Source organism: Pleurodeles waltl, chromosome 4_1, assembly GCF_031143425.1.
Source record: "Pleurodeles waltl isolate 20211129_DDA chromosome 4_1, aPleWal1.hap1.20221129, whole genome shotgun sequence".
Lineage (NCBI taxonomy): Eukaryota > Metazoa > Chordata > Amphibia > Caudata > Salamandridae > Pleurodeles > Pleurodeles waltl.
The window spans coordinates 53,286,674-53,298,745 of record NC_090442.1 but is presented as its reverse complement, the minus strand read 5'-3'; positions in this window follow the sequence as shown (position 1 = coordinate 53,298,745).

Below are 12,072 nucleotides of genomic sequence, written 5' to 3'. Positions count from 1 at the left end.
CCTATTGGTGGAAATGACTAGAGGTGAAGAGATGAGAGAAGATAGAAATGTTGAGATAGAGCATGTCACGCAGGCAAAGCGAGAGCTCTAAGAGCAAAGCCAGACAGCTGTGTTTTAATTCAGGACTTGATGTAGGCAAAAGCATACGTCCCTGGGTGGGCTTGAACCACCAACCTTTCGGTTAACAGCCGAACACGCTAACCGATTGCGCCACAGAGACCAACCACCGCAGTGAGCGTGTTGGGACTCAATATATGTTTTTACCTTTGTGCTCCTGCCTGCAGCTCTAAGGTCCTGGCATAAGACAGGTAGGCTTAGACTCCATTGTGACATGTCTTACTTCTCTTAGAAGAAGGTTCTGAGTTGCCAGGCAGCTTATCTTCTGCCGGGCACACTTTCCTTTGCAGGCTTTCAGGTTGTGAATCCAGCACTGCTTAGGTGTCCATGTCAGACATGAGCAGCTCATTGAGCCCCACTGTGTGTTTTTTGTGGAGATACAACTCTCAGACTAGAGGGAGCAGGCGGGAAGTGGGTGAGACTCACACAGGGTGGGTGGGGCAGTTAAAGGATGTTATCTAATAGTGTAATCGAGGAGTTGGTTTTTTTGTGCACTACACTTTAACCAGCGATTCTTTCTAAAAGGAAATCCCAGGGCAGTACCCGCAATGAGTGGCATCCCCACACCCGAGGTTGCATTGTGGTAGCTGTTCCCTGAGCCCATAGCCCCTGTCCCCATGTCGCCCTTTCTCCTCGTGTAACTCACCCCAGGTTCGGTGGCTCTGATACTTGCTGCTTCTGCTGCGCGATCATCCCCATGATCTGGGCCTTTGTACGAAATGTCATGTAAGATGACTTTATTCAGCACGGCGTTTGTCATTTGCATGGTTGTCCTGTCACTGTTGGATGTTTTCTTGCGCAGACTACTGTCTAATGGTGGGAAGGCCACGAGACACGTGACTTTTCTCTTTCCTTGTTAGCATAGTTTCCTGCCACTGTCTTGGTGTGCTGCCAGCCTGTGAGACACGTGTCTTGCCCATCTCAGCTCCACTGTGGCATGTTAGATATGTCTTTGAGCAGAGTCCCGGTCCCAGAGCTGCTGCCTTCTCTGCACTCTGGCTTGTAAGACTGCAGGCAAAGGCCCTCCCTGGCCCCTCAGCCAGATAGATACATTTACCTGCAGGGCTCAGCTTTGGTGAAAGATATTGGCGAGAGAGAGGAAAGGGGACGGCCCGTGGTGCACCCCCTATTTTGCATAGAACCACAGCCTCCTGGGAGGGCAGAGACATGAGGGTTCTCAGGGAAAGCCCTCCCAGGAGTGTTGAAGGGCAGGACGTGAAACACAGCAATCCCGGAATGGCCTGGTCTAAGATGCCTGTGCAATAGGCCTGGCCCTAGGCTTCCGGGGCTCTTCCTCGGCAGAGGCCCCAGTGGTATGAGCCCGACCAGGGCTGTAGGGCGCGTTGGGAGCGCGTTAGGGACACGAAAGAGGGCGCAGAGCGCAGAACTCTGCCCGTTTCTCCCCAGGAATTTGGGGAGGACAGGGAATCTGGCCAGGTCAGTGACTAGGCTTTCCAGAAGGAAAGTCCAGTGACAGTGGCATGTTGTGAAACACAAGATTGCTGGTGGTCTGGAGGGTGCTTTCTGTCAGCCACTTCTCCGGGAGCAGCCAGAGAGCAGGCTGATGTCGTGCTCTGTCAAGCACAACACTGGCCCCCAAACACTGTCCTTAGCAAAGCAGAACATTCATAGGTTCAGTCTCCTGCATCTGATTCCTGCCATCAGCATGTGAACGTTTGGCAGTCCAAGGCTTGCCATGCAAACTTTGTTCATAGGTGTCCCATGCGAATGCATGGGCCTCATCACTACTGTCTACGGCATGGCTCTCTGCTCAGCCTATGTAAGTGAAGCATTGGTGGTTCCAGTGGTAGAATTTTCGCCTGCCACGCGGGAGGCCCGGGTTCGATTAACCGGCCATTGCAAAGCGCCCTTCTTTTGGCTTTGCTTTAGAAGTCAGAGATATAGACTTGGTGGGGAAAAAATGTCAAAGAGTGACCCCCGACGTGATTTGAACACGCAACTTTCTGATCTGGAGTCAGACGCGCTACCGTTTGCGCCACGAGGTCCCTGTGCATGCAGTTCTCAGCCCGGATCAAGAAATGCTTCTGTGCCTTTTATTGGACCTCAGTACGCCTGTGGTTAAAGTAGAAGGCTTGGTGGCCCGTTTCCAGTCCTATTGGTGGAAATGACTAGAGGTGAAGAGAAGAGAGAAGATAGAAATGTTGAGATAGAGCATGTCACGCAGGCAAAGCGAGAGCTCTAAGAGCAAAGCCAGACAGCTGTGTTTTAATTCAGGACTTGATGTAGGCAAAAGCATACGTCCCTAGGGTGGGCTTGAGCCACCAACCTTTCAGTTAACAGCCCAAACGCGCTAACCGATTGCGCCACAGAGACCAACCACCACAGTGAGCGTGTTGGGACTCAATATATGTTTTTACCTATGTGCTCCTGCCTGCAGCTCTAAGGTCCTGGCATAAGACAGGTAGGCTTAGACTCCATTGTGACATGTCTTACTTCTCTTAGTAGAAGGTTCTGAGTTGCCAGGCAGCTTATCTTCTGCCGGGCACACTTTCCTTTGCAGGCTTTCAGGTTGTGAATCCAGCACTGCTTAGGTGTCCATGTCAGACATGAGCAGCTCATTGAGCCCCACTGTGTGTTTTTTGTGGAGATACAACTCTCAGACTAGAGGGAGCAGGCGGGAAGTGGGTGAGACTCACACAGGTTGGGTGGGGCAGTTAAAGGATGTTATCTAATAGTGTAATCGAGGAGTTGGTTTTTTTTGTGCACTACACTTTAACAGCGATTCTTTCTAAAAGGAAATCCCAGGGCAGTACCCTGCAATGAGTGGCATCCCACACCCGAGGTTGCATTGTGGTAGCTGTTCCCTGAGCCCATAGCCCCTGTCCCCATGTCGCCCTTTCTCCTCGTGTAACTCACCCCAGGTTCGGTGGCTCTGATACTTGCTGCTTCTGCTGCGCGATCATCCCCATGATCTGGGCCTTTGTACGAAATGTCATGTAAGATGACTTTATTCAGCACGGCGTTTGTCATTTGCTTGGTTGTCCTGTCACTGTTGGATGTTTTCTTGCGCAGACTACTGTCTAATGGTGGGAAGGCCACGAGACACGTGACTTTTCTCTTTCCTTGTTAGCATAGTTTCCTGCCACTGTCTTGGTGTGCTGCCAGCCTGTGAGACACGTGTCTTGCCCATCTCAGCTCCACTGTGGCATGTTAGATATGTCTTTGAGCAGAGTCCCGGTCCCAGAGTTGCTGCCTTCTCTGCACTCTGGCTTGTAAGACTGCAGGCAAAGGCCCTCCCTGGCCCCTCAGCCAGATAGATACATTTACCTGCAGGGCTCAGCTTTGGTGAAGATATTGGCGAGAGAGAGGAAAGGGGACGGCCCGTGGTGCACCCCCTATTTTGCATAGAACCACAGCCTCCTGGGAGGGCAGAGACATGAGGGTTCTCAGGGAAAGCCCTCCCCAGGAGTGTTGAAGGGCAGGACGTGAAACACAGCAATCCCGGAATGGCCTGGTCTAAGATGCCTGTGCAATAGGCCTGGCCCTAGGCTTCCGGGGCTCTTCCTCGGCAGAGGCCCCAGTGGTATGAGCCCGACCAGGGCTGTAGGGCGCGTTGGGAGCGCGTTAGGGACACGAAAGAGGGCGCAGGGCGCAGACTCTGCCGTTTCTCCCCAGGAATTTGGGAGGACAGGGAATCTGGCCAGGTCAGTGACTAGGCTTTCCCAGAAGGAAAGTCCAGTGACAGTGGCATGTTGTGAAACACAAGATTGCTGGTGGTCTGAAGGGTGCTTTCTGTCAGCCACTTCTCCCGGGAGCAGCCAGAGAGCAGGCTGATGTCGTGCTCTGTCAAGCACAACACTGGCCCCAAACCACTGTCCTTAGCAAAAGCAGAAACATTCATAGTTTCAGTCTCCTGCATCTGATTCCTGCCATCAGCATGTGAACGTTTGGCAGTCCAAGGCTTGCCATGCAAACTTTGTTCATAGGTGTCCCATGCGAATGCATGGGCCTCATCACTACTGTCTACGGCAGGGCTCTCTGCTCAGCCTATGTAAGTGAAGCATTGGTGGTTCAGTGGTAGAATTCTCCCCTGCCACGCGGGAGGCCCGGGTTCGATTCCCGGCCAATGCAAAGCGCCCTTCTTTTGGCTTTGCTTTAGAAGTCAGAGATATAGACTTGGTGGGGAAAAAAATGTCAAAGAGTGACCCCGACGTGATTTGAACACGCAACCTTCTGATCTGGAGTCAGACGCGCTACCGTTGCGCCACGAGGTCCCTGTGCATGCAGTTCTCAGCCCCGGATCAAGAAATGCTTATGTGCCTTTTATTGGCCCTCAGTACGCCTGTGGTTAAAGTAGAAGGCTTGGTGTCCCGTTTCCAGTCCTAATGGTGGAAATGACTAGAGGTGAAGAGATGAGAGAAGATAGAAATGTTGAGATAGAGCATGTCACGCAGGCAAAGCGAGAGCTCTAAGAGCAAAGCCAGACAGCTGTGTTTTAATTCAAACTTGATGTAGGCAAAAGCATACGTCCCTGGGTGGGCTTGAGCCACCAACCTTTCAGTTAACAGCCAAACGCGCTAACCGATTGCGCCACAGAGACCAACCACCACAGTGATCGTGTTGGGACTCAATATATGTTTGTACCTATGTGCTCCTGCCTGCAGCTCTAAGGTCCTGGCATAAGACAGGTAGGCTTAGACTCCATTGTGACATGTCTTACTTCTCTTAGAAGAAGGTTCTGAGTTGCCAGGCAGCTTATCTTCTGCCGGGCACACTTTCCTTTGCAGGCTTTCAGGTTGTGAATCCAGCACTGCTTAGGTGTCCATGTCAGACATGAGCAGCTCATTGAGCCCCACTGTGTGTTTTTTGTGGAGGTACAACTCTCAGACTAGAGGGAGCAGGCGGGAAGTGGGTGAGACTCACACAGGGTGGGTGGGGCAGTTAAAGGATGTTATCTAATAGTGTAATCGAGGAGTTGGGTTTTTTGTGCACTACACTTTAACCAGCGATTCTTTCTAAAAGGAAATCCCAGGGCAGTACCCGCAATGAGTGGCATCCCGAACACCAGAGGTTGCATTGTGGTAGCTGTTCCCTGAGCCCATAGCCCCTGTCCCCATGTCGCCCTTTCTCCTCGTGTAACTCACCCCAGGTTCGGTGGCTCTGATACTTGCTGCTTCTGCTGCGCGATCATCCCCATGATCTGGGCCTTTGTACGAAATGTCATGTAAGATGACTTTATTCAGCACGGCGTTTGTCATTTGCATGGTTGTCCTGTCACTGTTGGATGTTTTCTTGCGCAGACTACTGTCTAATGGTGGGAAGGCCACGAGACACGTGACTTTTCTCTTTCCTTGTTAGCATAGTTTCCTGCCACTGTCTTGGTGTGCTGCCAGCCTGTGAGACACGTGTCTTGCCCATCTCAGCTCCACTGTGGCATGTTAGATATGTCTTTGAGCAGAGTCCCGGTCCCAGAGCTGCTGCCTTCTCTGCACTCTGGCTTGTAAGACTGCAGGCAAAGGCCCTCCCTGGCCCCTCAGCCAGATAGATACATTTACCTGCAGGGCTCAGCTTTGGTGAAAGATATTGGCAAGAGAGAGGAAAGGGGACGGCCCGTGGTGCACCCCCTATTTTGCATAGAACCACAGCCTCCTGGGAGGGCAGAGACATGAGGGTTCTCAGGGAAAGCCCTCCCAGGAGTGTTGAAGGGCAGGACGTGAAACACAGCAATCCCGGAATGGCCTGGTCTAAGATGCCTGTGCAATAGGCCTGGCCCTAGGCTTCCGGGGCTCTTCCTCGGCAGAGGCCCCAGTGGTATGAGCCCGACCAGGGCTGTGCCCGACCAGGGCTGTAGGGCGCGTTGGGAGCGCGTTAGGGACGCGAAAGAGGGCGCAGGGCGCAGAACTCTGCCCGTTTCTCCCCAGGATTTTGGGGAGGACAGGGAATCTGGCCAGGTCAGTGACTAGGCTTTCCCAGAAGGAAAGTCCAGTGACAGTGGCATGTTGTGAAACACAAGATTGCTGGTGGTCTGGAGGGTGCTTTCTGTCAGCCACTTCTCCCGGGAGCAGCCAGAGAGCAGGCTGATGTCGTGCTCTGTCAAGCACAACACTGGCCCCAAACCACTGTCCTTAGCAAAAGCAGAAACATTCATAGTTTCAGTCTCCTGCATCTGATTCCTGCCATCAGCATGTGAACGTTTGGCAGTCCAAGGCTTGCCATGCAAACTTTGTTCATAGGTGTCCCATGCGAATGCATGGGCCTCATCACTACTGTCTACGGCAGGGCTCTCTGCTCAGCCTATGTAAGTGAAGCATTGGTGGTTCAGTGGTAGAATTCTCGCCTGCCACGCGGGAGGCCCGGTTTCGATTCCCGGCCAATGCAAAGCGCCCTTCTTTTGGCTTTGCTTTAGAATTCAGCGATATAGTCTTGGTGGGGAAAAAAATGTCAAAGAGTGACCCCGACGTGATTTGAACACGCAAACTTCTGATCTGGAGTCAGACACGCTACCGTTGCGCCACGAGGTCCCTGTGCATGCAGTTCTCAGCCCCGGATCAAGAAATGCTTCTGTGCCTTTTATTGGCCCTCAGTACGCCTGTGGTTAAAGTAGAAGGCTTGGTGTCCCGTTTCCAGTCCTATTGGTGGAAATGACTAGAGGTGAAGAGATGAGAGAAGATAGAAATGTTGAGATAGAGCATGTCACGCAGGCAAAGCGAGAGCTCTAAGAGCAAAGCCAGACAGCTGTGTTTTAATTCAAACTTGATGTAGGCAAAAGCATACGTTCCTGGGTGGGCTTGAGCCACCAACCTTTCAGTTAACAGCCAAACGCGCTAACCGATTGCGCCACAGAGACCAACCACCACAGTGATCGTGTTGGGACTCAATATATGTTTTTACCTATGTGCTCCTGCCTGCAGCTCTAAGGTCCTGGCATAAGACAGGTAGGCTTAGACTCCATTGTGACATGTCTTACTTCTCTTAGAAGAAGGTTCTGAGTTGCCAGGCAGCTTATCTTCTGCCGGGCACACTTTCCTTTGCAGGCTTTCAGGTTGTGAATCCAGCACTGCTTAGGTGTCCATGTCAGACATGAGCAGCTCATTGAGCCCCACTGTGTGTTTTTTGTGGAGATACAACTCTCAGACTAGAGGGAGCAGGCGGGAAGTGGGTGAGACTCACACAGGGTGGGTGGGGCAGTTAAAGGATGTTATCTAATAGTGTAATCGAGGAGTTGGGTTTTTTGTGCACTACACTTTAACCAGCGATTCTTTCTAAAACGAAATCCCAGGGCAGTACCCGCAATGAGTGGCATCCCCACATCCGAGGTTGCATTGTGGTAGCTGTTCCCTGAGCCCATAGCCCCTGTCCCCATGTCGCCCTTTCTCCTCGTGTAACTCACCCCAGGTTCGGTGGCTCTGATACTTGCTGCTTCTGCTGCGCGATCATCCCCATGATCTGGGCCTTTGTACGAAATGTCATGTAAGATGACTTTATTCAGCACGGCGTTTGTCATTTGCATGGTTGTCCTGTCACTGTTGGATGTTTTCTTGCGCAGACTACTGTCTAATGGTGGGAAGGCCACGAGACACGTGACTTTTCTCTTTCCTTGTTAGCATAGTTTCCTGCCACTGTCTTGGTGTGCTGCCAGCCTGTGAGACACGTGTCTTGCCCATCTCAGCTCCACTGTGGCATGTTAGATATGTCTTTGAGCAGAGTCCCGGTCCCAGAGCTGCTGCCTTCTCTGCACTCTGGCTTGTAAGACTGCAGGCAAAGGCCCTCCCTGGCCCCTCAGCCAGATAGATACATTTACCTGCAGGGCTCAGCTTTGGTGAAAGATATTGGCAAGAGAGAGGAAAGGGGACGGCCCGTGGTGCACCCCCTATTTTGCATAGAACCACAGCCTCCTGGGAGGGCAGAGACATGAGGGTTCTCAGGGAAAGCCCTCCCAGGAGTGTTGAAGGGCAGGACGTGAAACACAGCAATCCCGGAATGGCCTGGTCTAAGATGCCTGTGCAATAGGCCTGGCCCTAGGCTTCCGGGGCTCTTCCTCGGCAGAGGCCCCAGTGGTATGAGCCCGACCAGGGCTGTAGGGCGCGTTGGGAGCGCGTTAGGGACGCGAAAGAGGGCGCAGGGCGCAGAACTCTGCCCGTTTCTCCCCAGGATTTTGGGGAGGACAGGGAATCTGGCCAGGTCAGTGACTAGGCTTTCCCAGAAGGAAAGTCCAGTGACAGTGGCATGTTGTGAAACACAAGATTGCTGGTGGTCTGGAGGGTGCTTTCTGTCAGCCACTTCTCCCGGGAGCAGCCAGAGAGCAGGCTGATGTCGTGCTCTGTCAAGCACAACACTGGCCCCAAACCACTGTCCTTAGCAAAAGCAGAAACATTCATAGTTTCAGTCTCCTGCATCTGATTCCTGCCATCAGCATGTGAACGTTTGGCAGTCCAAGGCTTGCCATGCAAACTTTGTTCATAGGTGTCCCATGCGAATGCATGGGCCTCATCACTACTGTCTACGGCAGGGCTCTCTGCTCAGCCTATGTAAGTGAAGCATTGGTGGTTCAGTGGTAGAATTCTCGCCTGCCACGCGGGAGGCCCGGTTTCGATTCCCGGCCAATGCAAAGCGCCCTTCTGTTGGCTTTGCTTTAGAAGTCAGAGATATAGACTTGGTGGGGAAAAAAATGTCAAAGAGTGACCCCGACGTGATTTGAACACTCAAACTTCTGATCTGGAGTCAGACGCGCTACCGTTGCGCCACGAGGTCCCTGTGCATGCAGTTCTCAGCCCCGGATCAAGAAATGCTTCTGTGCCTTTTATTGGCCCTCAGTACGCCTGTGGTTAAAGTAGAAGGCTTGGTGTCCCGTTTCCAGTCCTATTGGTGGAAATGACTAGAGGTGAAGAGATGAGAGAAGATAGAAATGTTGAGATAGAGCATGTCACGCAGGCAAAGCGAGAGCTCTAAGAGCAAAGCCAGACAGCTGTGTTTTAATTCAAACTTGATGTAGGCAAAAGCATACGTCCCTGGGTGGGCTTGAGCCACCAACCTTTCAGTTAACAGCCAAACGCGCTAACCGATTGCGCCACAGAGACCAACCACCACAGTGAGCGTGTTGGGACTCAATATATGTTTTTACCTATGTGCTCCTGCCTGCAGCTCTAAGGTCCTGGCATAAGACAGGTAGGCTTAGACTCCATTGTGACATGTCTTACTTCTCTTAGAAGAAGGTTCTGAGTTGCCAGGCAGCTTATCTTCTGCCGGGCACACTTTCCTTTGCAGGCTTTCAGGTTGTGAATCCAGCACTGCTTAGGTGTCCATGTCAGACATGAGCAGCTCATTGAGCCCCACTGTGTGTTTTTTGTGGAGATACAACTCTCAGACTAGAGGGAGCAGGCGGGAAGTGGGTGAGACTCACACAGGGTGGGTGGGGCAGTTAAAGGATGTTATCTAATAGTGTAATCGAGGAGTTGGGTTTTTTGTGCACTACACTTTAACCAGCGATTCTTTCTAAAAGGAAATCCCAGGGCAGTACCCGCAATGAGTGGCATCCTCACACCCGAGGTTGCATTGTGGTAGCTGTTCCCTGAGCCCATAGCCCCTGTCCCCATGTCGCCCTTTCTCCTCGTGTAACTCACCCCAGGTTCGGTGGCTCTGATACTTGCTGCTTCTGCTGCGCGATCATCCCCATGATCTGGGCCTTTGTACGAAATGTCATGTAAGATGACTTTATTCAGCACGGCGTTTGTCATTTGCATGGTTGTCCTGTCACTGTTGGATGTTTTCTTGCGCAGACTACTGTCTAATGGTGGGAAGGCCACGAGACACGTGACTTTTCTCTTTCCTTGTTAGCATAGTTTCCTGCCACTGTCTTGGTGTGCTGCCAGCCTGTGAGACACGTGTCTTGCCCATCTCAGCTCCACTGTGGCATGTTAGATATGTCTTTGAGCAGAGTCCCGGTCCCAGAGCTGCTGCCTTCTCTGCACTCTGGCTTGTAAGACTGCAGGCAAAGGCCCTCCCTGGCCCCTCAGCCAGATAGATACATTTACCTGCAGGGCTCAGCTTTGGTGAAAGATATTGGCGAGAGAGAGGAAAGGGGACGGCCCGTGGTGCACCCCCTATTTTGCATAGAACCACAGCCTCCTGGGAGGGCAGAGACATGAGGGTTCTCAGGGAAAGCCCTCCCAGGAGTGTTGAAGGGCAGGACGTGAAACACAGCAATCCCGGAATGGCCTGGTCTAAGATGCCTGTGCAATAGGCCTGGCCCTAGGCTTCCGGGGCTCTTCCTCGGCAGAGGCCCCAGTGGTATGAGCCCGACCAGGGCTGTAGGGCGCGTTGGGAGCGCGTTAGGGACACGAAAGAGGGCGCAGGGCGCAGAACTTTGCCCGTTTCTCCCCAGGAATTTGGGGAGGACAGGGAATCTGGCCAGGTCAGTGACTAGGCTTTCCCAGAAGGAAAGTCCAGTGACAGTGGCATGTTGTGAAACACAAGATTGCTGGTGGTCTGGAGGGTGCTTTCTGTCAGCCACTTCTCCCGGGAGCAGCCAGAGAGCAGGCTGATGTCGTGCTCTGTCAAGCACAACACTGGCCCCAAACCACTGTCCTTAGCAAAAGCAGAAACATTCATAGTTTCAGTCTCCTGCATCTGATTCCTGCCATCAGCATGTGAACGTTTGGCAGTCCAAGGCTTGCCATGCAAACTTTGTTCATAGGTGTCCCATGCGAATGCATGGGCCTCATCACTACTGTCTACGGCAGGGCTCTCTGCTCAGCCTATGCAAGTGAAGCATTGGTGGTTCAGTGGTAGAATTCTCGCCTGCCACGCGAGAGGCCCGGGTTCGATTCCTGGCCAATGCAAAGCGCCCTTCTTTTGGCTTTGCTTTAGAAGTCAGAGATATAGACTTGGTGGGGAAAAAAATGTCAAAGAGTGACCCCGACGTGATTTGAACACACAACCTTCTGATCTGGAGTCAGACGCGCTACCGTTGCGCCACGAGGTCCCTGTGCATGCAGTTCTCAGCCCCGGATCAAGAAATGCTTCTGTGCCTTTTATTGGCCCTCAGTACGCCTGTGGTTAAAGTAGAAGGCTTGGTGTCCCGTTTCCAGTCCTATTGGTGGAAATGACTAGAGGTGAAGAGATGAGAAAAGATAGAAATGTTGAGATAGAGCATGTCACGCAGGCAAAGCGAGAGCTCTAAGAGCAAAGCCAGACAGCTGTGTTTTAATTCAAACTTGATGTAGGCAAAAGCATACGTCCCTGGGTGGGCTTGAGCCACCAACCTTTCAGTTAACAGCCAAACGCGCTAACCGATTGCGCCACAGAGACCAACCACCACAGTGAGCGTGTTGGGACTCAATATATGTTTTTACCTATGTGCTCCTGCCTGCAGCTCTAAGGTCCTGGCATAAGACAGGTAGGCTTAGACTCCATTGTGACATGTCTTACTTCTCTTAGAAGAAGGTTCTGAGTTGCCAGGCAGCTTATCTTCTGCCGGGCACACTTTCCTTTGCAGGCTTTCAGGTTGTGAATCCAGCACTGCTTAGGTGTCCATGTCAGACATGAGCAGCTCATTGAGCCCCACTGTGTGTTTTTTGTGGAGATACAACTCTCAGACTAGAGGGAGCAGGCGGGAAGTGGGTGAGACTCACACAGGGTGGGTGGGGCAGTTAAAGAATATTATCTAATAGTGTAATCGAGGAGTTGGGTTTTTTGTGCACTACACTTTAACCAGCGATTCTTTCTAAAAGGAAATCCCAGGGCAGTACCCGCAATGAGTGGCATCCCCACACCCGAGGTTGCATTGTGGTAGCTGTTCCCTGAGCCCATAGCCCCTGTCCCCATGTCGCCCTTTCTCCTCGTGTAACTCACCCCAGGTTCGGTGGCTCTGATACTTGCTGCTTCTGCTGCGCGATCATCCCCATGATCTGGGCCTTTGTACGAAATGTCATGTAAGATGACTTTATTCAGCACGGCGTTTGTCATTTGCTTGGTTGTCCTGTCACTGTTGGATGT